Source organism: Tursiops truncatus, chromosome 15 (genome assembly GCF_011762595.2).
Source record: "Tursiops truncatus isolate mTurTru1 chromosome 15, mTurTru1.mat.Y, whole genome shotgun sequence".
NCBI classification, from domain to species: domain Eukaryota; kingdom Metazoa; phylum Chordata; class Mammalia; order Artiodactyla; family Delphinidae; genus Tursiops; species Tursiops truncatus.
Genome location: NC_047048.1, coordinates 67,056,463 through 67,080,269, shown reverse-complemented (window position 1 = coordinate 67,080,269; position 23,807 = coordinate 67,056,463). Strand labels below are relative to the sequence as shown.

Genomic DNA, 23,807 nt, shown 5'->3' with positions numbered 1-23,807 from the left:
ATTATTACAAGGTATTGAATATAGTTCCCTGTGCTCTACAGTAAATCCTTGTTGCTTATCTATATATTTTATGTGCAGTAGTTTGTACCTGTAAATCAGCCTCTTTTATTTGAATTATACAAATAATATTTGTCTTGAAAATTTTCTAGGGAGATCAGGTGAAGCATCTATAAATTTTAGTGTTTTCATTTTTTTTTTTGATCTATTCTGGTTCCAAATGATATACTTTTCTGTTCATGGATTACACGTGACAAATACTATTTGGGGAAAGTGAGCAATTGATGGTATTAATCTTTTACACATTGAAGAAATGTACATTAATCATGGAAACTACAAGGAATATTTGCCAGTCTTTGGGGAGATGGAGTTCATTCATTCATCGTACAGTCATGACACATAAAAAGTAATTACTAAAGGGTCATTTAAAAATTAATATTGCTAATATAGTAACATTCATACTAATAATAAAAGTCAGTTTGGACTAGTACATGAAGAATGTGAGTTGAGACGGAGTCAGCTATTCCAGTGGTTAGAAGCTGTGTGACCTTGACTAAGATACTAAACCTCTCTGAGGCTGAGTTGTGTCATCTGTAAGAACAGAAGGCTATACCCACATTGCTAGTTTGTAGTGAGAATTAAATAGTGTACATCATGCTACGAAAGACCACAGTCGACATTCAACATATGTGTATATTAAGCCATATATCTTTCTACTTTTCTTAAATATCTTACCAATTTTTTATTTGTCTCTTGGATTTTCCATATAGATAGGATTATCTGCAAATAGTGGTACTTTTGCACATTCATTATCCATAGTTAAACCTCCTTTTTTTTTCTCATTGTGGGGAGTAGGACTTCTAGGACAATGCTAAACTATAATTATATTTGTCAACTGCTTCTTCTCCTGTTTTGCATCAGTGGGGATGATTCTGGTATTTTATCATTAGGTATGATTTAGTTATCAAACTCTAGTAGCATTATTGTATTCTACATTTTTTTCCTATTTTTATGGTAGTAAATTTTGTTTGTTTGTTTTTTTCCTAATCAGGAATGAACCCTTACTAACTATTTTGTTTTGTTTCTAGCAGTTCTCAAAGTGATGTTATGGTGTCTTCTTCTTTAATCTGCTAATCTGTATGATTGACGCTAATAATATACAACCATCCTTGCATTACTGGAATCAACTCTACCTGTTCCACTGAGTGCAAATGAAACACTTTCCTCCTTCTCTGCCAGACCCTGGTCCTGTAGCAGGTCTCTCTGATGTCTGCATCCCCTGTTCCATGGCATGGTCTTTTTAGAGGGAGGGGGAAATGAAGATGGGGCCCATTTGCAAGTGCATATGGGAGGAGATTGTCACAAGACTTGTTAGACATTCGGAGAGAGAAACCCATGAGTTCCTGGTTCCTGTTGATATCAGGTTTAGAGGCCTTTGGAGTCTGTTCTCTTGTGCCATCCCATCCCCTGCAAATTGCTGCTGCAGCAGCCTCCGACCAGCTGCTAGGCACCTGACTTCACGTCCCTCTGACCACAGAGGACCAAGGCCACGTCTGCCCAAGGCCGTTTCCATAGAAATGTAAATACATAGCGAGTGCTTCCTCTTCAGGCCATCTTGTCCCTCTCTTCCCTTTTTTTTCTTCTAGATCTTTTATGACAGTAGCTTGGGTTTCACAACAGAGAGATGTGTCATTCAGTCACGCAGTTCCCTATGAAGAAATAGATGTACTTTTCTTCTCTCTATTCTTTTTTGAAAGCACGGAAAATAATGACAGATAAACTTCTGGGTCTTGATGAGGATGTCAAGTGCATCTCTCCTACAGGGGACGGGAGAGAAATAGGGGCTAAGCCCAGTGGACTCATTGCACATGGGTCTGATTCCAGGTTTGCCAGATAGAAGGGGAGCTCTCACATAAGGTGATGCATGGTGTTGCATCAGCTCCCAATAGCAGTTCAGACCCAACTCTGTCGACGCTAAGCGTGGGTATAAGGATTTCTGTCTTCCTGGAAGAGGCACGACTCCTTCTGCCCTCCAGCTTGCCTCCCCCGTGTCAAAGACTGTTAACTCAAAATCCGTATGGCCCCCTGGGAGTGAGGGAGAACCCACTTTTAAGCTTCAAGCTGTGTTGATTGGGGTTGAGTTATTTATATTCAGTTTTCTGAAAGACCAAGCTCTGGGAAGGTGCATAGGCAGGGCATAAACAATGAAGGATTGAAGCCAGGAAGTGTGTCTTAGGTCAGATGCTCAGAAGCAGACTCTGAGATGAGGATTCATTAGCAGGTAACTTATGAAGGGAAACTGGGAAGAGAGGGTCAAATCAGACAGGAATGGGCAGGGGATCAAGCAAGAGTGTGAGCTCAGGCAAAGTCCTACGAGGTTGACTACGGCTTGATCCAGCAATGATACTGGATTCTTAGTTAAACCTCAGAGGTATCCTGATTTGAAGTAAGGAAGTTGAGTTTTCATGCAATTGCACACCACAGTCACATTAAAAGTTCTCAGGGAGGACACACTTTCCTAGGAACTTCCAGCTTTCTGTGCAATCGGACAAAGTGGGCTCAAGTAGCACAAGGGTGGTCCCCTGAGAAAACCACAGGCGCCAAGGGACACACACAAACGGATAAAGGGGTTCTGCAAGGATCTGGCTGCACCACCCAAACTGTTTTCCCATAAAGGCATTAGTCATGTAATGGACCTGGGTTAAGCCTACAGATGCCCAGCTCTCACCGAGGCCGACGGGATCAGTATTTCTGGGAGTGGAGCCCAGAAACCTGCAGGTTTGTCCAGCTCTCTGTATGATTCTAATGCCTTCTAATGGTGGAGAACCACAGCTTTAAGTGTTGCAAAGGGCTGAGGATTCGATCATGGCAAACAGCAAGTGGGGGGTCAAGGCAACAAGAAGCACAATTCTTTAAATAGGAAGAAAGAGCCATGTGTGAGACTGAAAATGATGCAGGCTTTGCAGCCAAGCCCACTAGAATCACTTTCCCGGCCCTGGGATTCTGGGACTTGGAGAAATCCATTTTACCTCAGTTTCTTCATCTCTATGAGTCATAATACTGAATTCATTGAGCTCTGTAGAGTTTATTTATTCATTTGAGAAATATTTATTGAGTACCTATGCATTTTCCCAGACATTTCCCCAAGTTCTGAGGGCACGAGAATAGATCAGACAGATAGGATTCCTGCCCTGGTGGAGCTCAGGGGCTGGGCGGTCACATTCCTGCCCTGTGAGAACAAAGCCTTGCTTTCTTCCCAGCCTTCCCTGAAATCCTCCTCTCAGTCTCCACTGTGGCTTCTCCATCTTCTTGATTTTCTGCAGTTCTTCAGGGCTAAGGAGACATGCTAAATGATCAGAGGTGTTACAGTAAGTTTTGGAGCAAATGCTGCCGTAGAAAACCCACTGATGTAAATAGAATAACATGAGACAGAAAGAATTGTCTCTCCGAATGAAGGAAGTGTTTGGAAGCCCTGGTTATATGCATGAAGTTAAAGGTACTAAGTGTACTATCTAGAAAAAAAGAGATAAAAGTACCCAGATATTTCCAAAGATACTTTATAGTACCGTGAAGAGGACCTTGAACAAACAGTAATTCATTCATTTCTTCATTTTTGATTCCTGTAACCCAGATGTCGGCCAACCCCTGGGACTGGGATAAGACAGCCTCAAATGCCCACTTCTGTGGTCCTCCTCAAGATCTCCCTGAATCCTCACCATCTCTTGGATTCACGACCTCCTGCTCTTCATATGCAATCTTTGTTCTGAACCACACTGATTTTTTTTTTTTTTTTTTTTTTTTTTTTGCGGTACGCGGGCCTCTCACTGCTGTGGCCTCTCCCGCCGTGGAGGGTTGTCTATTCTTATAAGAAACTTATCGAGGGCTTCCCTGGTGGCGCAGTGGTTGAGAGTTCGCCTGCCGATGCAGAGAACGCGCGTTCGTGCCCCGGTCCGGGAAGATCCCACATGCCACGGAGTGGCTGGGTCTGTGAGCCATGGCCGCTGAGCTGAGCCTGCGCGTCCGGAGCCTGTGCTCCGCAAGGGGAGAGGCCACAACAGTGAGAGGCCCGTGTACCGCAAAAAAAGAAACTTATCGAGTCTTTCCCCATGCAGAGATAGTTACCTTCCTCCGAGGAATTCTGACACCCACTGGTGGATATGCAACCTCATTATAATCCTTTCAATCCGGTAGACACTCATGAATCTCCCCGGTGGCGGTTTCCATTACCCTCTCTTATAACTAGGGATTTACTTTATTTCTTGGGATGGCAAGTTTTCTCATATAGAAAACTGGCTCACTTTTGTGTGTGAGAGTATTTTGAACATCCGCAAACATCAACAATGGCTCATCAGTTCTTCTGACCTCAGCGCATGTGTCATGATTCATTTCTATAAGGTTCATATCCAGTCTCCTAGCGTAACCTCTTTTCCGTAAGTTTACTCCACTCCTCACTCACTTTGTAGCAAAGTTTCTCTCTCCTTTCTCAAGGCTTCTAGAACTTATACACTTCTCCAGAGTAATATTTCCCCACTGGATTGTTATTATTCATGTAGGTGGAAAGTTTCTTGAGATGCTTCATTCAGTCATTATTATTATTATTCTAGGAAGTCAGATAGAATGGCAAGGTAATTTTCTCCTCTTCTTGCCCGGGAGAACAACCAAGCCCATGAACCTCAGACAGGCAAGCATCCCTTATCCTAGGGAGAATCAGGACCTTTGGTTTAGGACACAGAGCATTATTGAGGCTGACCTGCCTGAGAGTAACTCCCTTTGGGCTCAAGTTCTAGGAGTTGTGGATTCCTATATCTGCACAGCATAGAAATGGCATGGCTTCTGGTGGGGGTAGTATGTGGCTACCTGCTTAGTGGACAACTGCTATTGTAGCCCGTTCAGCCTCTATTGCCCCTGTTTCTGGTAAGAGGACCACAGCACTCTTTGAGGAAATGTATTTCCCCTGTAGTCAGTCTCCCAGGGGTTTCCCAAGGGTTGACTTCATTGTTATTTTCAAGGAAGGGTATTGTCATCGTGTGGCCAGAGTGTTTTTCATACTTCTGGCCTCAGGAGTGGGTCCAGGGATGGGTATACAATTGAAGCCAGATAATGAGGCTTGGTTTCTCACACTGGGAAGGTCCTACTCATCTCTTGAGACCAGAAACTTGAGTTGCTTCCGCGGAGCGCTTTGCTGCCCTCTCAGGGAACCCATCATGTGGGCTCGCTCTTCTCTTTTCTTATCTGCCTTCCTTGGGGCTGTGACATGAAGGGACAAAGATTATTTTTAATTTACTGCCAGCACATAATAGGGAAATTGGCCCATGGTAGGTACTCAGTCAATTTTTATGGAATGGCGGCGGGGCGAGGGTCAGGAAGGAGATTTCAATCTCGGTAACGGGGAGGGTCAGGTTGAGGAAGGACAGGGCCAAGGGCTCTGGGTTCTGTTGAGATCATACTTCAGAGGTGATCACCAAAGAGCCTTATTAAGAAAACGGCAAAACTGAGAACTGCAGTGATGTCTACGGCAGACCTCCAGTTCCCATTACTGACTCCTGTAATAGCTTTTCATTGCCTTCCCTTTTCTTAAGAAAGTCTCACATTGTCATCCAGGCCTATTAAATGTTCTGTGAGCCCATTATCAAAATAGCATTTTCAGCTTCATTGAACACATGTAGGAAATGTTGTTGTGTTTAAAAAAAAAAAAGAAAGAGAATTATGAGAATAAGCACAGCTTGTACTGGGGTAATTATCTCCTCTCCAACAGCCTTTTGGAAAGAAAAGATATTTCTAATTTTTGGAAAGCCGTACGTCTAACAGGGTAAACTGTCACTAATTAGATTAGTAACTCAAAAATTGAAACCCAACGTCAAGTTAACTTCTCCTCCCCCTCTGCCCTCCACCTCTCTGGTCAACCCTTCCTTCCCCATCATAAAGAGGGAAATCACACAGAATTTTGATGGATGCATTCATTTTGTATTGCATTTCTGTAGGAGTATAAAGCAAGTCCGTACATCTAAGTGGTGAATAGATCCCACACTTCTGATGGTGACACTGGTGTTCAGAGCAGGGTCACCCTGCATCAAAGGCCTGGCTCAGAGTCACAGATGTGCTGTGGGCAAAGAGGGGTCCTCAGGGACCCTACAGGCCTGGGGAGGAATCGAGGTCTTTGGCTTATCTTTAGCCGTTTGATGGCCACTGTCTCCGGTGCTCAGTCTTCACAATACCCCTGCAGATGGGTGGAGCTGAGGTTGAGGCCTGGCTCTGACATTTATCAGCATCACAGTCATCACTTAAGCTTTCACGAGCTCCAGTCTCCTCACCTGTCAGATCTGAGTGACAACATTGCATGGATGGCGTCGTGCAAGCCATCCATAAAGGCAAATATGCACCACGGCTGCTCAGAAAGGCCCACCTTATTTTCAGACCATTATCTGACCCTCTTCCCACCCTCCCATCTAATCTGAAGTAGAAGACCCTGCCTGGGTGGCTCCAGATGCCCAGGCCCACAGAGGAAGGTCGTCCACATCATGCAAAGATAAGCAAATTGCTACGAACTGCACAGAGAAAGGCACGAGTGGCTCAGGTTTCTGGAGCCAAGGAGGCTTCCTAGAGGCAGTGGCAAGGGAGCTGCCCCTGGGAGAAAGTACAGACATGCCCCAAAGGAGAGAGAAGGAGAGGGTTCCTGGGTGTGGGGCTTGAGTGGCATGTCACGGGCACGTGGGGAAGATGAGGATGGAGAAGGTCAGACTCAGCCACTGAGGGCATCAGGCTGTATCACATGACAAGGGCTTCTGGATTAGTGGCTCTCAGACTTCACGGACTTGCGGATCATCTGGTGAGTTTGTTAAAAATGTAGCACCCTGGGGTGGGGCCCAGGAATCTACATTTAACACCAGCTCCTGGGTGATGCCATGCAGGTGGTCAGAGGAAGACATGGAGAGACAGGGCTACAGATGATGTAGAATGAATATAAGGCAAGAGCTTGGGAATCCCCTCCCTCCCCAGGTAGAGGAGTAGAGTCTGGGGTCTCAGGATCCTGAGCGTGGGGTAAGCTAGACCATGGGCCTGGGGTTAGTGGGTGTGAGGGAATAATCTGAGAGATAGGAGATGGAGGAGCTCCAGAATAAGAACCCCAGACAGATGATCACCAGTGTGTTAGGAATCATCAGTGGCTGGTTGGGTAGCGAGGGCAGATTCAATTATGAGGGTTTCAGTTTTGAGGCGTGACTTGGAGAGGAGAGGAAGCTTGGAGGCAGGAGCACATCAGGAGCAATTTGTGTAGTGATGGGCGTAGAGTAGCAGCCCCTGAGGCTCTAGAAAGGGAGGTAAAAAATAGTATATACTAAGTACCTGACTTTATTCTACTTAGTAACCCTTTTAATTCTCATAACCACTCTAATTAGAACAGATAGAACGACTCTCAAAGAATAGACAAAGAAACTGAGCCCCAGAACTGAGCTCAGTGAGCCCATGGCGGATCAGAGCCCCAAACCCAGCCCCTGTGGGTCCAAACCTTGCAGGGGATGTGGGGCTGGGGGTCTCAACAGCCACACTGCTGCAGTGCCACCTTTCACCATGCATGTGGTCCCAGCTCTGCATAGAAGGACCCGGGGTCCTCTGGAGGCTGGGAGGCCAGGGAGGGCTGGGACCTGAGCCCAGGTGAAAGATGCTACAGTCTTCACTGGGGCTCTGGGCCATTGAGAGAGAGTCAGCCTGGAAACGACTTAAGGATGGAGAGAGCAGCACTTGGTCTGCTGCTTGGGGGGCCTCTGAGGGACCAACGCTGGCAATCACCTTCCTTTCGGTGGATCACTCTGACCCTGGTGTAGCCGGGAGGTGTTTGGTGGGAAAGTGAGGACACTAAACTCAAAACTTGGGATGTAAAGGAAGAGTTAAGAACCCTAGCAGGCAGTATGGAGTTGCCAGGAGAGAAGACTGAGTCTTCTCTCACATTAGCAAAGGCTGGGAGGCAAACCCTCTGCCTCTGGACCCTGTGGCTCCCTCCCCTGCAGCTCTCCAAGAGGGTGGGGCTCAGGTGTGTAGGCTTGCCCCTCCAGCAGAGCCTCTCCAGCTCAGATGTCATCTTTCCTTCAAAGATGAACGCACATTTGAACACACGTTCAAAGCACGATTCTGTTGCTTCTTGACTGTATGATCTCGAGCAAGTTGTTTCCCATCTCTGAGCTTCAGTTTCCTCATCTGTGACATGGATATCATAAGTGACTAGGGACTGGCTTGGCTGTCTCAGGATCCTGGAGGAGGGTGAGGTGAGACAGGGGAAGGGAAAGTGCTTTCTGCACAGGTGACAGGAGGCATCGTGGCATGTCCTCCAGAGCAAGTTGCATCTGGGTCCTGGGCATCAAGCGTCCCTTGAATTCAGAGAGGTGCGCTCTTCTGTCGCCCAGGAAGGTGGTGATGCTGCCTACATTTGGGAGAATCCACTGGGGATTTCTGGCAAGTTAGCATCTGAGCAAGGTTGAAGAAGCTTCAGAGCAGAAAGAGCAGTGTTGCAGGCGTGTGTCTGTGCTGGTATGCCACGTGTAAAGTCACAGTGAATAGTAATTGGCCGCTTCGTGTGATCCACCCTGGATGACAACCGAGGAGGTGGGGGCAGCCTGTCAATAGCAGAGCCAGCCCACAAACTCCTGCTACTGTCTCAAAGCGAGCCCCCAGCCCTGCCGAGTCCCCTGTCAGCTGGCAAGGATGGTTGTGGGAGGCCAGAGGGGAGGGGGGGGAGGGCCAGATGGGCTTCAGGGGCCAGCAGGAGCCTGGCCTGCTCAGAGGCCATGCTGAGCGTTTGGGTCTTTGCTCTGAGCACTGGGAATTCACTGAAGTCTTTGAAGCAAGAAGGTTGTACGATCAGTTTTGTGTTTCAAAAAGCTGGGTCAGGCTGCCAGGTAGAGAATGGACTGAATGAGATAATCTGTGTCAAGGGCTTTGCTCAGATTCTGGGGCTATAGTAAGTGCTCAGGAAACATAATCCATTGCTGTGATTAATCTGTTAGCTGCCAGGTGCCCGTTGGGAGTGGATGGTAGTTCAGCAAATGGGCCTCAGGCACTTCCTGTCTCTAACAAAGGGACAGAGTCGTTCCAGCCTCCTTGGCCCAGCCTGGCAGCTTTCCTGTCGAGCTGAAGACACTCAAAAGGGAGCCCAGCCAGGCCTGAGACAGGGGCGAGCGAGAGCTTCCAATATGGAAGACAGGGCAAACACGCGGTGGGGAGGAAGGAATCCCTACCTTGCTGGCTCTGGCGCACGATCCCCGCTTCACAGCCCTCCTGCTGGTCTGGGCCAAGTGACAGCCTGTAGTGCTGGGTTCCCATGGGGCTCTGGTTGCCCAGACCTGAAGAAGGAAAGGCAGGGACAGCACAGGGACAAACCACACACTCCAGGGGAGGACCACTTGGGTTGATTTGAGACTCCAGTGGGGAAATGGGTGGCCCTACAACCTGCCAACTCAGGGGTCTCTCTGATCCTCCCCGGGAACATGAACAGGAGACAGCCTGCAGTTGGGGGTCACCCTACCAGGCTCTAGCCACCCAAGGCCACCTGTAGCAGGGGTCCACGAGGCCAGGACTCCAGGGACAGTGCTGCAGGCTCCTTAGGGCTCTTTTCTGTTCCATCCTCAACACAATACCCTGTCTTATACATGCAGGGGTTCTCTGTCCCACAGGGCCTATCGGACACTTGAAAACTGGCTTATCAAGTTGAGATGTGCTGGAGGGTAAAGTACACACTGAATATCCAAAAACTTAGTATGATATAGCTTACTAATAATTTCCCACATTGCTTACATGTTGAAGTGACAATATTTGGGATATATTGGATTAAACAAAATACATCATTAGTATAGATTTCGCCTTGTTTCTGTTGGCTTTCTTTTTAATGTGACCAGTAACAATTTAAAACTTGTATATTTGGCATTATATTTCTATTGGATAGAGCTGGTCTAGGGTTTAAGTAGGTGAAAAGGGTCCAATAAAACAAAGACAAACAAAAATCCCTTTAGTTCTCTCTAAGCTATAAATAGAGGAGAAGGGTGAAGTGAATCCTCTTGACTGGTAAGGTGTGCAGAGGAGTCTCCAGTGCCTTGAAGTGGTATGATGAAAAAGAGCACCAGCACTGTAGGGAGAGCTTCACGGATTCATAACCCTGCTCTACCTATTCTTTCTGTGTGATGTTGGGCAAGTCACTTAACTTCTCTGACGTAGGCCAGGCTCCTCTGAATAAAACAAAGTTGGGGATGTAAGCCTAGCAGAACTGCTAAGAGGAGATTAAGTGGAAGAATGGGTGTAAGTTTCCTAGCGGCGTGCTTGACACTAGGAGGCATCAACTTTATTTTCTTTCCCCCCAAAATGTGTGAGAAGGCCACTCCTGGCTGAAATTTCAGAATTGGGAGGATCCTTCTGCAACCAAGGCTGAGAGTCCTTCTGGTCCTTTAGATTCATTCATTCATTCAACTCTTCTTTGGGTTGGCTAGAGTGGTAGATGAGGTGGACAGGATACCTACCATCATGGATACGGGCCACCCTTATGACCTGCATTGGTATGTATGTTGGGGGTTTAGGGATGGGGGTGTGTTCTTTCTTGGCAAATACCAGGAGTTCTTTCTGCTTTCCTGGCACCACACTCAGCTCCACTTCCAGCTCAGCCAGGCTCTTCCATCCCCACTGGAAATGACTGAAACCCTCCCCAAGTCACTCATTTGTAACCAACCCTCCTGTCAACGTTGTGAGGCTCAGCGTCACAATTTCTGTAAAGCCAGGCTGAAGGCAGCCTGTTGGTGAGACCCGGTTCCTCATCCCACTTTATTCGGCCTCCAACTCCTGAAGCCCACTTCATGCTGTGCAGGTAGTCCCAGGGGACTTCTCCCACTTCATGGTGATGCCCAAGTGATGAGGGCCTCTTGTCTAGCAGTTCACCTCCCTGCTGAGCAGGTCTGAGCTTCAGGGGAAAACAGAGAAGAGAAAACAGAAGATCAGGGTCTGCAAAAGGGGAAATGGGGTCTAGGGATTCTCTGAGCACAGGCAGAAATGAGGCTGGGTTTGAATTCAGAGTGAGGGGCTGTGAAGTCTTCCATCATCCTCGTATTGAAACCCTGGAGTATGCTGAATGCATTGCATGTAGTATCTCTTTGAATTCTCCTAAAACCCTTAGGGGTAAATCCTCTACCATTCAGATCTCTCCTGACTCACTCAAGTTCTTTCAGAAAATGAGTGACAGAGTCTTGTTTTAAATGCAAATCTCTTATTCAAGAACCCTATACCAGGCACCATATACCCTACATGCTTGGGCAGAGGGTTGTTAAGAACATTCCCTGCCATTATCTGACTGCTTCATTTGTCAAAACTTAAGCCCAACACACTAACAAACGTAGTAAGGTAGATAGCTAGTGGGAAGCAGCCGCATGGCACAGGGATATTGGCTCGGTGCTTTGTGACAGCCTGGAGGGGTGGGATAGGGAGGGTGGGAGGGAGGGAGACGCAAGAGGGAAGACATATGGGAACATATATTTATGTATGACTGATTCACTTTGTTATAAAGCAGAAACTAACACACCATTGTAAAGCAATTATACCCCAATAAAGATGTTAAAAAAAAAACAAAAAACTTAAGCCCACAGACCAAAATGAAAGTTCAGGAGACAATGTCTGAGTCCTTTTAGGCCCACCCAAGACACATTGCTGTGCGTGGTGGCTTCCCTTCTTCTCTGCTCTTTCCCTTCTTCTCTGCTCTTTCCCTTCTTCTCTGCTCTTTCCCTTCTTCTCTGCTCTTCCCTTCTTCTCTGCTCTTCCCTTCTTCTCTGCTCTTTGTCCAGACTGGGTGGATCTACATGGTCAGTCTTGGAGGCACAGAGATATGCACACACCAGAGCTATTTGTATTGCTTCCTAACTTCAAACTATTTAGGAGGAAAAGATTTCTTGAAGAGTTTATTCTTATTCAATGCACCTATCAACACAGTTGTTGGGAGAATTAAAGGCAATGATATTTGAACCTGGCTCAAACAGGGCACAAATTAATGGCATGATCACTTTTAAAGAGTTGATGTATATGAACATTTTTCACAGAATGGTTGGCCTATAGAAGGTGCTCAATAAATTCCCAGGAAGGAGAAGCCGTTATTAACTCATGTGACCTTAGCAAGGACGGAGGCTGCAGTTCTCCATCTTGGGTGTGCAGTGAAGTCGTGGGGAGATCTTCTGAAAATGTAGACTCCTGTAGTCTCCTCCCTGCTGTTCTGACTCAGAAGATCATGGGTGAAGCCACGGACACTGCATTTTTAATAAGCTCTCCAGGGTGTTATGTGGGTGTTCCTTTTGGGTTACTCGTTGAAATTCACTGGGCTGGGTTGTTGGATTAGATGGTAATTAAGCCAGAGAGGCTGGAACACAGGATAAGTAACTCATGCTGGGAGACGTGATTCGGGTGAAAGATGTAAACCTGGATTATGGGATGGAAGCATAGAAGTATTCTAGGAAATGGGGTGGGAGTGAGGGGCAGGATGGTCTTGGGAGTGGGGAGAAGGCACTCCAAGGGGAGCTGGTAGTATTAGAATGCACCCAATTCTGGGGTTCTATGCTTTTATGCTTGGGAATCCCTGTGCCTTTCATAAACCCTCCCTGCTCTGCTGAAATAAGTTTTAAGACCCAGTTCAGCTGTGACCTCTTCTAAGAATTTTGCCTTCAGCCCCTAAGGTAATTTAATGACTCCATGTATCCAGTACAAGAAGATCTCTTTCATGTCTCTATCCCCAGTGACCAAAAAGGAGCTGACAGGTAGGAGGAGTTTAGTCGATCAGTAATGGCGATTGAATGGCCTGTTTTTTAGAATAGCTAGTGAAGACTTTGAGGGGTTAAGCTCTAGCAACATTATTTTGTGCAAGGATGTGGAGGGCAAGCCACCAGCAATGTGATGAGATTCCCTGATCCTGTGGGTTCAGAACTGGAGGCCAACACACGGACTCAGGGGGAAGGACTGAAATATTCCCGTTCAAGTGGAAATTGTGTGGGGATAGGTCATCAGAGAAAGTGAGGGGCGAAAGAATGGGATGACTGGCCAGTGTTCAGAGAGTATAAAGGGAAAAAGCAAGAGGGAGGGAGGGTGAGAGAAAAAGAGAAGGAGAGATGGAGGTGGAAGTAGAGAGTAGGAGAGATTTGATACCATTAGTCCCTATGCTATGCCTAAAACTAAATTATGTGTATTAATTCTGAATATTCAGAGCAGCCCCCATTCATAAAAATGAGGGATTTGGACCTGGAATATTGATTAACTTTTTCAAAGCCACACCATCCATTAAGGGGCCAATCAACTCCTTTGACTCCAAGGCTGGTTCTCTGTCTTCTACACCACAGGGAAAGCAAATGAGCTGCATGTTTGTCTTGTTGCCAATTTCCCACTTTTGTGGCCATATTGGACATTACCAGTTAATCATCTTTTTTCCCCCATTGAGCACAAGTAAAACCTCAGAATCTTCTACCACGTTCCTGCAACATACCACCTCCCTGTAAGATTTAGCATTTTAAATCAGACTTCCTTGCTCTTTTTTTCAAGATTAAACTATTACAGAACTCGAGGGAATTTATTTCCAGTGGCTATTCCATTTGAAAATGCTGGGTATACATATATCAATCATTGTGTTGTATACCTTAAATATATAAATGTTACTTGTCAATTATATCTCAGTAAGTTTGGAAAAAATTAGTATTTGTCTTTTGCCAAATTAAAATAAATACAACAACAACAACAAAAAACCCTCACAAAAAACTCCAGAACTCTGACTATGTTTACTGGGGGAGAGAAGAGAAAGAGAAATCAAACAGTGTTTGATTCTCGAAACCCAGACTGTGAAAAGACAGGAGTTACAGGGAAAAGGTTTAAGCTATATTGGCAGGGAGAGCTGCCAATGATGATAACAAAATAAAAATAATAGTGATCACTATTATTTATCGAATGTTTACTATGAGCCAGGAAAAAAAGTAAGTGTATGATATGAGTTCCTTCACTTGCCCTTTACAATAACATTATGACATTTACGGATGAGGAAACTGAGGCACAGAAAGGCTAAGAGCTTTGACCCAGGTCATATACCTGGAATGTTAGAATCAGGATTCCAGGCTGGGTTCTGGAGCTGAGATATTAACCAGTAAACTCCACCCTGTGCAGGTTTAGAAGGAATAAGAACTTTCAGATACCCCAGATACATACAAGTCACCACTTCCTTGGTCATTTCCCCAACATCCCCACTCAGAAAAGGTCAAGGAGTTATGGAACGGGGGTGGAAATCCTAATCCCGGCACCCCCGTGGTTTATTTAGAAGTTAGTCACAATTTTATGTCAGCTCTGGCCACTCCCTTCCCTGCTGTCATGGGCGAGGAGTCTTGTAACTGAGCACCATGGAGGGGAAGTTAGCACATGCAGGAAATGACTGGGCAGTGGATTTCTGGGACCAGAACAGTGATTTGGGGCTCCTGCCCTTCCTTTCCTTCTGCCTCCATGGTTGAGTGGAGGGAGTGGGATAGGCTTTGTGCTCCTTTTTATGGGATCCATGCAGGGTGATTCCCCTCAGGTTGATTCTCCTGTCAGCTCTATGGAGTAGACCCTATGGTTACCCTGTTTTTTTTTTAATTAATTTATTTTATTTTATTTATTTTGGGCTGCGTTGGGTCTTCCTTGCTGTGTGCAGGCTTTCTGTAGTTGTGGCGAGAGGGGGCTACTCTTCGTTGCGGTGCGTGGGCTTCTCATTGCGGTGGCTTCTCTTGTTGCAGAGCACGGGCTGTAGGTAAGCGGGCTTCAGTAGTTGTGGCTCACGGGTTCTACAGTGCAGGCTCAATAGTTGTGGCGCATGGGCTTAGTTGCTCCATGGCATGTGGGATCTTCCCGGACCAGGGCTCGAACCCATGTCCCCTGCATTGGCAGGCGGATTCTTAACCACTGCACCACCGGGGAAGCCCAGTTATCAGTTTTAATGGGAGCAAGCTGAGGTTCAGAGAAAGTGAGGATGCAAACTTGCTTGCTGTCTAACTCTAATCGGGTCCGCACAAGGAGAAATCAGGCTTGAGCATCAGAGAGGGAAAACCAATGAGGAACCAATCAACAGGGACCATGAGGACCGATGCGTTCCAGTGAAATAATTTTGGCGCTTAGAGCCAATTTTGGATTTCGCTTCCCTGGGCCTCAGTTTCTTCACCTTTCCTGTAGGGTTTTAGTGAGGGTCCAATACATCTGCATGGACGCAGACCTCAATATGAAACCTTTCTCCCACTTCCTGCCATAATCAGGATCATTGTAAAATGACAAAATTTTTATTTTTCCTAGAATCATAGGATTTTATAGAAATTGTGTAGTTACTGGTAGAAACTTGGTTGGCATGAATGCCAATTTAGGAAAACATAACCATATTTACAAACCCTCACTTGTTGTTCAAGCTGAAGGTAGCTTTGTAGACTCTCATGGGAACCATTTTTCTTGGATGATTTCCTATATTGACTAAGAGGGATCAGCATGGCTGTTGGCTGTCTCATGACTTGGATACAGATGCTCCAGGGTGAGCAATTATATAGATCCTTGATACTCGAGGTGTGGTCAGGCGACAAGCAGCAACAGCAGCATCTAAGATCTTGTGAGAACAGCAGACTCTCAGGCCCCAGCCCAGACCTAACTAGAGAACAGAATCTGCATTTTAACAAGAGCTCCAGGTGACCTGTGTTCACATTACAGCTTGAGACAAGCTGATGCGGATGTTTTTTTTTTCCCTGAGCCTTTAGCTTTGAGTGGAGGTTTCCATTTGAAATTAAGCTATAGGCCTTTCACGGAGTTCCCTCTCTGTACATTTCAGAGTTTAGGTGCTGACTACACTACTTGTCAAAGGTTGGCAGGGGCATAGGAACTTCAAACCTTCATTACTGTGGCACTCAATCTAGTTTTTCTTTGCTGCATCAGACATTGTCGATCAGACATGTCTTGGGCAGAAAGATGCCTTTTCTAAGATGGAAGAAAAATGTTTTCACTCCAGGAAGGTAAATCAGTGTTTATTATTATTTTTATTATGACTTTAAAAAAATGGAGCCCTTCCTACCTTTGATGAAGGGAAAACCATTTAAGCTCATGTTTTGAGCATCATTTGACTCTTCCATGAGCCACCAAAAGCTGCAGAGGGAAAGAAGAGAATTAGCCTTTGATGTGGGTAAGAGGCAGATAGGCTGGGGAGCACAGGGGAGTAGAGGGTCAGCAAAAGATAGAAAGTGAGGTGTCTGTCTGGGGAGGTGCTAGAGAAAGAGCTGAGAAGAGGACCTCTGGGAAGGGGTTGATTTGGGTGCCCAGCACTTGTGTTGGGTTGGAGGTCAAGTCTTCCATGAGCTGGTCTGGTCTGCTGGACACTCAAGATTACCCACACCCAGAGCCTTCATACTAGTGGGAACACAACTACCTTCTCCAAATGCCCTCTCTAGCCAGTGAGAATAATGTCTAATCCACGCCATGGGTGGGTTCTTCCTTCTATAGGAGCCTTCCACAGGACCTTGACCTACAACTCTATCATGGGTAGAATTATGTCTCCTGAAATATATGTTCAAACACTAACCACTGGCACCTATGTGAATATGACCTTATTAGGAAATAGAGTCTTTGCAGATATAATCAAGTTCAGATGGGGTCATATTGAATTAGGGTGGTCCCTAATCCAGTGATTGGGAAATTCAGACACAGAGACCCACGGGGAGAAGGCCATGTGCCCATGGAGGTAGAGAGGAGAATAATGCAACTACAAACCAAGGAACACCAAGGATGGCCAGCCACCAACAGAAGCTAGGAAAGAGATAAGGATGATCCTCCCTTCAAGTCTTGGGAGAAAGTATGACCCTGCCTGCACTTTGATTTGAGACTTCTAGGCTCCAGAACTGAAAGAAAATAAATTTCTGTTGTTTTAAAGCCAGCCAGTTTGTGGTAGTTTGTTATGGTAGCCCAAACTGACTAACATAGGTTCTTAGGAGAATCCAGTGGAACCCTGGATACTTAGCAGGTGGTGGCAAGGGCCCCCATGTCTATATTTCAGGAAGTGGGCATTGAATGGGGGACCCTGTAGCACTCAGAAAGGCATTACCCTCATAAGAACCCCCATGACCACAGCACAGATGTTTAATCTACCCAATTCTGTGTCCAGCCTACCTCAGCCTGAGAACACCCATCATTCTACACGTCTAGTCTTGCATACAACCCACAAAGCTTGTTGCCACTGATCGAGAAAAAAAAAGCCCCAGTCTCAACTTTCCCTAAGGCTTTGGTCATCAGTAACTGGCCAGAGGAATGGCTTTCAGGGTCCAAAAGTTAGTTACGATTTTCAAGCAATTTCCCCCATTCGTGATGTTGCAATTGCCGGGTGCAGCTTGGCGTGCCTTTGCATAAACCACTCTATCCTTTTCCTCTGGGGTTCTGTAAGCCACCCAGCAACCCCCCACACGTGAGTCACACGAGTGACTCCTGGGTTGGCGGGGGGAAGTGCCTTCTGCAGCTCTTGCACCCTCTCCGGCAGCCCTCCTTTCCCTCTCCCAAGCTGTGCCTAGTTTGCTGCTGGGCAAAACTCAGTCTTACTGCAAACTCGGCGCCTGCCTGCGTGTGTGTAATTGGGTTGGATTTACATTAAGAGGGTTCCCTGTGGTGAAAACCACACTGCTATTTCCAATTTGAAGCTGCATCAAACATTCAATTTTCTAAGTATCCTTCAGCTGCTAGCGCTGTGAAAAACGGAGTCTCCCCGGATGGATAGATTGGGGGCCGCCCACTCAGTCCCGTAAACCCCCAATTATTTGTGCTTCCAGAGGGAATTGTATTATATGGCTGTGGATAATGAAGGGTTATTCATCTAAGTATCCACTCACTCCTTCAACAAGCACGTTTGAGAAGCTAGTCGGCACCAGGCACTGAGTGTCTGATCAGATAAATCCCTCCTCGGTTAAAAACCCTTCACACTGGCTTCTTTCTGCATCCTCAAACTTTTTTGCATCAGCGGACTTTTTCTGTAAAGGGCCAGAGAGTATGTGTTTCCTGGCTTTGTGGGCTATGAGGTGTCTGTTGCACGTACTTGGCCATGCCATTTAGCCTGAGAGCAGCCATAGACGGCATGTAGATGTGTATAGATATGGATGGGTGTGGCTGTGTTCTAACAAAACATGATTTATGGAAACAGACAGCAGGCCAATCTTGGCCTGAGGGCCGTAGTTTGCCGACCTCTAATCTCAATACCTTACTTTGTCCTACTGAGCCCTGTAACCTGCTTCCTCGGGTTCACCATACACGGTCTGCTCTGGGTACGATAATTTCCTTTTATTCCGAGAGCCACCAAGCTCTTCCCTGCCTCAGGACCTTTGCATATCCTATTCCTTCTCCCTGAAGAAATTCTCTCGCCTTGGCTTTTGGCCAAGACTGTGTTTCTTCATTCTTTCTGTCAACAATGGAGCCCCTCAGATGTTACCCTTTGTGTCTCATGTGACATCCTGGTTGAATGGAGCCTCCTTGGAAAGATTTTCCCATCAAAAGCCACTTCCACTTCATCTCAATCCTTTGGTTTCCATCTTTGGAAGGACATATTACAAATATTAATTATCTTATTGTTTACTTGTACTTTGGTTTTGGTTTCTGTCTCCCTCCCCCCAGCCCCCCTTGAATTTAAGTCTTAAGAGGGCAGGTTCCTTGTCTGTCTCACTCTCTGCTCACTCCTATTTTTTGGCACACAAATAGTGGTCTCTGGATTTAAAAAGCAAATACTTAAAACCTCTCAATCAATCATTATTTGATCAATAAGAGACAGTCCCCAACCTCAGGGAGCTCACAATTAAGTAAGGGAGTTAGACGCATAATCACAACTTATAGCATGAGGAGGATTAAGACTGCCATATGTCTGAATAATAGAGGGCTGGAGGGATTTCTGAGCAAGAAGCCTGAGAGAGGCAAGTAGCCCCAGAGTGGGTAAAGAATAAAGGAAGGTAAAGAGACAGACACACAGTGAGAAGCAAGGGTGTGGGGCAAGGCAGGAGGGCAAACATCTCACATTCCACAGACGGAAACAAGAAAAGAGAGGAGAAGGTAACTGATATTTATGGAGTGTGATGTTGGTGTCAGCTACTCAGTCAGGAATTATGCATACTTTTCTTTCAACAACCTTCCAACATAAATAGTATTATTGTACCAATTCTACAGCTAAAAATGGAGGATCAGAGAGGGTAAATGACCAGACCAAGGTCACACAGCTGGGAAGTCAGCATTCATACCTAAGTCTTCTTTGGTCTATATATCATGTGACCTGAGATGTAGGGTAGGGGCAATGTATTCATTAATAGGCCTGCATTTTCTTTTCTTTTTTTTCACACATACACACTGTATTTTATTTTTACAAGAGAGAAATAAACTGACACCAAGCATCGTAAATGGATGACCACAACAGAAGGAACAATGATTGCAATTACCAAACACGAAACACACTCACACTATGTCATAATATTGACATTCAGTCCAGGAATCCTCCACTGTAACAGCTCCTTTACTTTGTAGTGAAAATTGATTTGTATATTTTTTGCCTCTGAGTCCTTGTGGGATTTTTTCTTTTTTTTAATTCAAACTGAAAGTTACAAAAATTATAATCATCCTCATCAGTTCACTCAGTCCCACGTATGGCCTGCATTTTCTTCAGGAAGGTGTTTCCTTCTCCCCAAATCTTGTCCTAGATTTAATTACCTTTTAATTATCTTAATTACCTTGGTGGAGCTGTTTGTCTTCTCTAGATGCCCCTTGATCAGTTACGCTGGCTAAGAGGGGAAGGACTGAGGGATCTTTAATGAATGTCTCATCAGCTGTAAACACATGATTCCATGATTCCATTTGCTCCTCATGGCAGCCACCCTGGGATGCAACAAACTGTCCCATTTTACAGAAGAGTTAACTATGGCTGGAGAGGGTCGACAGCCCACAGTCTCCCAGCGACGAAGAGCTGGACCTCCAGTCCCTGTCCTGTATCCCCCACCCCACATGGCCTCAGCACCCTGAAGACCAGTCCAGTTTCTAAAGAATTGAGTGGGATGCAGGGTTCAGAAGCGGTGACGAGGGAGCTGGCTTCAGCTGGCCTCTCTAGATGGTGACAGCCCCTCCTAAGTAGAGACTCTGAGAGGGAAAATAAGAGCACACCTGTCTAAGCGGGGAGGTCAAATTGCCCGAGGAGAAGCTATTAGATATATGAGGAAATTCTTAGGCGATTCTACTGGAAAAAAAGTGCTTACCTGTTTTTTTTTTCCCCCCCACTGAGTGTTTATATAAACCTTCTGGGCAATGGAGAGGAGAGGATGCTGTGTCTGAAAGCCCGCCAGTCTCCTTCTCCCCAGGGGGACTGGGACTGATTTGATTCTGCCAGCTAACGTTGTTCAAGGCCGACTTCATCTCACCCAGTCTTCGTCAGAGCTGCTAATAGGCCCTTCAGAGCTCATAAAGAGATGACCAAATCTGGAGCTGGGGGACTCCAGCTCATTTATCTTCCGCAGGCCCGATCAGATCTGATTTTGTACGCTGACGGCTGGATGCTCAAGTGTGGTCCAGCCTGCGTCTCGGACTCCTGCTCAGCTAGGCTGGGTGTAAGGACCCCAAGGAGGGGCTGGGGCCCTCTGACCTGCTGGGGTCTCACTGTTCTGACATGGAAGACAGACACTTTCCTGCCAGCCCTATTGATCTGTGGATGAGAAAATAAAAGCGTTTAAGCTTGGAAGGGAAGGATGAAGCCCACTAATGGGGGTGTCAGTTACCACTTTGGGTCCTCTGCATGCTGCAGTGGCATCCGTGAGTGTATGGCTGTGTATATCTGCACGATCCCTGTGCCTCTTGTTATGTCTACGTCAATCAATTTGTAAGCTTCTTCCTGGGGAAGATGTCAAACAAACGTGGAGTCACAGCTACACGCACATACCACCTCCCAACACAAATACGTGTACCAAATCCATGTTAGCATCTTTAAAAAAACTAATAACATTCTGCAACCTTGCAGACGAATTATTTTTAGCTGAAAATTGGGCTCTTTTCCATGAATATCTCTTATTCATCTAATTAGGAGAGGCTGTTTGCGCAAAAAAAATAATTGGGGGATTCTCATCAAATATATTTAACCCATATATTCTTCAATTAACTGAAACGGTGAAAGTGATGATAATAATAATTACCATCATTTGAGTGCTTCCAGTTTGCCAGATGCATGGCCATCATTTACTTTTCATAGAACTCAACAAGGCGGCCACCTTAATGGAACCATTTTACAGATAAGGAAACTGAGGATTAGGGTATGTTCTGCTTAGCTATTGCCACATAACAAACTATCACACAACTTAATGGCATAAAAAAAACACCTGTCTTAGTGGATTCGTAGAGTCTGTGGATCAGGAATTTGGGCAGGACACAGCAGGGCAGTATTCCGCTGTTCCATGAGGTCTGGAGCCTCTCCTGGGATTTCGTGCGTGGCTGGAGTAATCCAAACAGCTGGGGTTTGGAATAGACGGCTTCTAAGACTTCCAGGATGGCTTCTTCACTCCCATGCCTGGTCCCTGGGCTGGGTTGGCCAAAGGCTGGGCTCAGCTGGAAATGTAGACTGGAGCATCTACCATGGCCACTCCAACGTGGTGGTCTCAGGGTAGTCAGGCTTCTTATATGGTGGCCCAGGAGTCCCAGGGTGAGTGTTCCTAGAAACCAGGAAGAAGTTGCTTGGCCTTTTATGATCTAACCTTGGAACTGTGACATAGCGTTACTTCTATTAAACTCTATAGATCTCTAAGCAGTCCTAAGTCCACTCAGACTTGAGGGGAAGGAACATAATCTTCAACTTTCAATGGGGGAAGAGTCAAAGAACTGGGTACCATGTTTTAAAACTACACCAGAGGGGTTAACTAGCCTGGCCAAGATTTCAGAGCGAGGAAGAGGCAGTACAAAGATACGGAGCCAGGTAATCTGACCCCAGGAGCTTTCTCTCTTAGTAACCGTACAATACTTCAAGCATTGCTGGACAAGAAATAGATGTTAAATTTATGTAAGTAAAATATGATTCAGTTTAATTTACATTATCTATCTATAGGGCAGACCAAGAAATGGACAAGGAGCGTTGTTTAGGGAGTAAGTGAAAGAGGGGTGACCAACTGGAATCAGGCTGTGAAAGGGAAGTTTCAAAAGTGTTTGCTAACATGAGTGTTTTCACGATCAAAATTAAAGCCGTGACGCCTTCAAACTATAGAGGAATCAAAGAGATGCCTCTCACTGTTGCAGTCCCTCCCGCTGCGGAGCACAGTCTCCGGACGCACAGGCTCAGCGGCCATGGCTCACGGGCCCAGCCACCCCCCGGCATGTGGGATCTTCCCGGACCGGGGCATGAACCTGCGTCCCCTGCATCGGCAGGCGGACTCTCAACCACTGCGCCACCAGGGAAGCCCGAGATTTTCTTTATTTAAGTCTCTGCATTTACACTATGGAAAAGTTCCTGCCCTCATAGTTGAAAAGACGCATGGTGGCCAGGAACCAGCCAGTTGGCTCAAAGAGTTCGTGGCTCTGTTTCCATGAACACTGGGAGAACCCAGAAGACCTGAGGCTGAAGTTTGCGAAGAACTTCTGTGATTCTTCAGAGCCTGTGTCTGCAAGTGCTCAGCCTGAATCCAGCCTTAGAGCTTCTCAAGGGAGTAAAGACTGTGCATCCAGGATGGTTGGGCTGGGCTCAGAGTTTGCAGAGTTTGCAAACCTGCCTGCAAAATTGAAGAGTCTTTGGTGGTGATCCCTCCTGCAATTCTTTCCATGGGAGATAAAGTTCCAGGGAGTGACTTCTGAGGCTTCCAAATGGGCAAGAGGTGAAAAGAAATGTACAGACAGAGTCATGGGAGTGTCCAGTTGAGGCGCTGAATCCAAGTTTTGGACAAAGTGTCCTGACTTCACCTTTGATTGGCATCTGGACCAAAGAAGCAACTGGCCAGGCATGTTCTGGCAGCCAGGGCAGGTTAGGGAAGCTTCTTGCCTTACCTGAAGAGACAGGTTTATTCACAGGCCTGTAGTTGCCTTCCCTGGAGGCTGGAGGGTCGTACCTTGGAGGAGCGCCTTGGTGGTCTCCCTCAGCAGGCACTGAGCTCACAGCACATGGAGGTAGCCTGGCTGGTGATACATGCGGAAAGGACTGGGCTTTGCTGGCTGACCCAGGCTGATAGTTCACTCTGATGAGCAATGTCAGTGTTTGGGTGGCAGGGAGTGAGGTTTCTCCCACTGAGGTGAGGTGTAGGCTTCTCCTGTAACCCCTAATAGCTGAGCCATTTAATACTGAGGGTTAGAAAGAACCTAGTGCTATGCTGAGGATTTGTCTTGGGGTGGGTTCTCCCAGAAGCAGACCCCAAGACCAAGATTCCAGGACAAGTCGTTTATTAGGGAGGTCCAACCCTCCCTAATAAGGAAATGGGGGAATGAGACAAAGAAATGAAGGCAGCAGGATAGAGTGTAGTATCGCACCAGTTAACATCGGGGGGGATTGGAGCCTACCCCTGTGGGGAAAGTCTGGAGCACTGTGTAATACATGCATTTCAGTCATCCCACATGAGGAGTGAGGGAGCCGTGGTATCAACACATTGGATGCCAAGGTTGCTGCTTGAAGCCTGTTGCCGAAGGTGTAATTTTTAGCACTTCCAGCCTTCTGTGTGTTTGTGTGCATGCATACACACACATACACGCCCCCCCCCCCCACACACACAGAAACTTTCTGCAGTTTTGGCCAAATTTTAAAAACAGACATGTTGACCTTCAGTCTTATAAATACAGATTGTGGGAGCTGG

The 23,807-nt window shown here is 46.3% G+C and overlaps 1 long non-coding RNA gene across 1 annotated transcript; it reads right to left on the bottom strand.

The window, feature by feature from the left end:
* Positions 1-9,223: 9,223 nt before the first annotated feature.
* LOC141276613 (uncharacterized) lies at positions 9,224-21,655 on the bottom strand. The gene is made up of 3 exons (XR_012326509.1): positions 21,363-21,655; positions 10,497-10,930; positions 9,224-9,329 (listed from the first exon to the last, which is right to left on the bottom strand). It is a non-coding gene; the product is annotated as an uncharacterized lncRNA (long non-coding RNA).
* Positions 21,656-23,807: the final 2,152 nt, after the last annotated feature.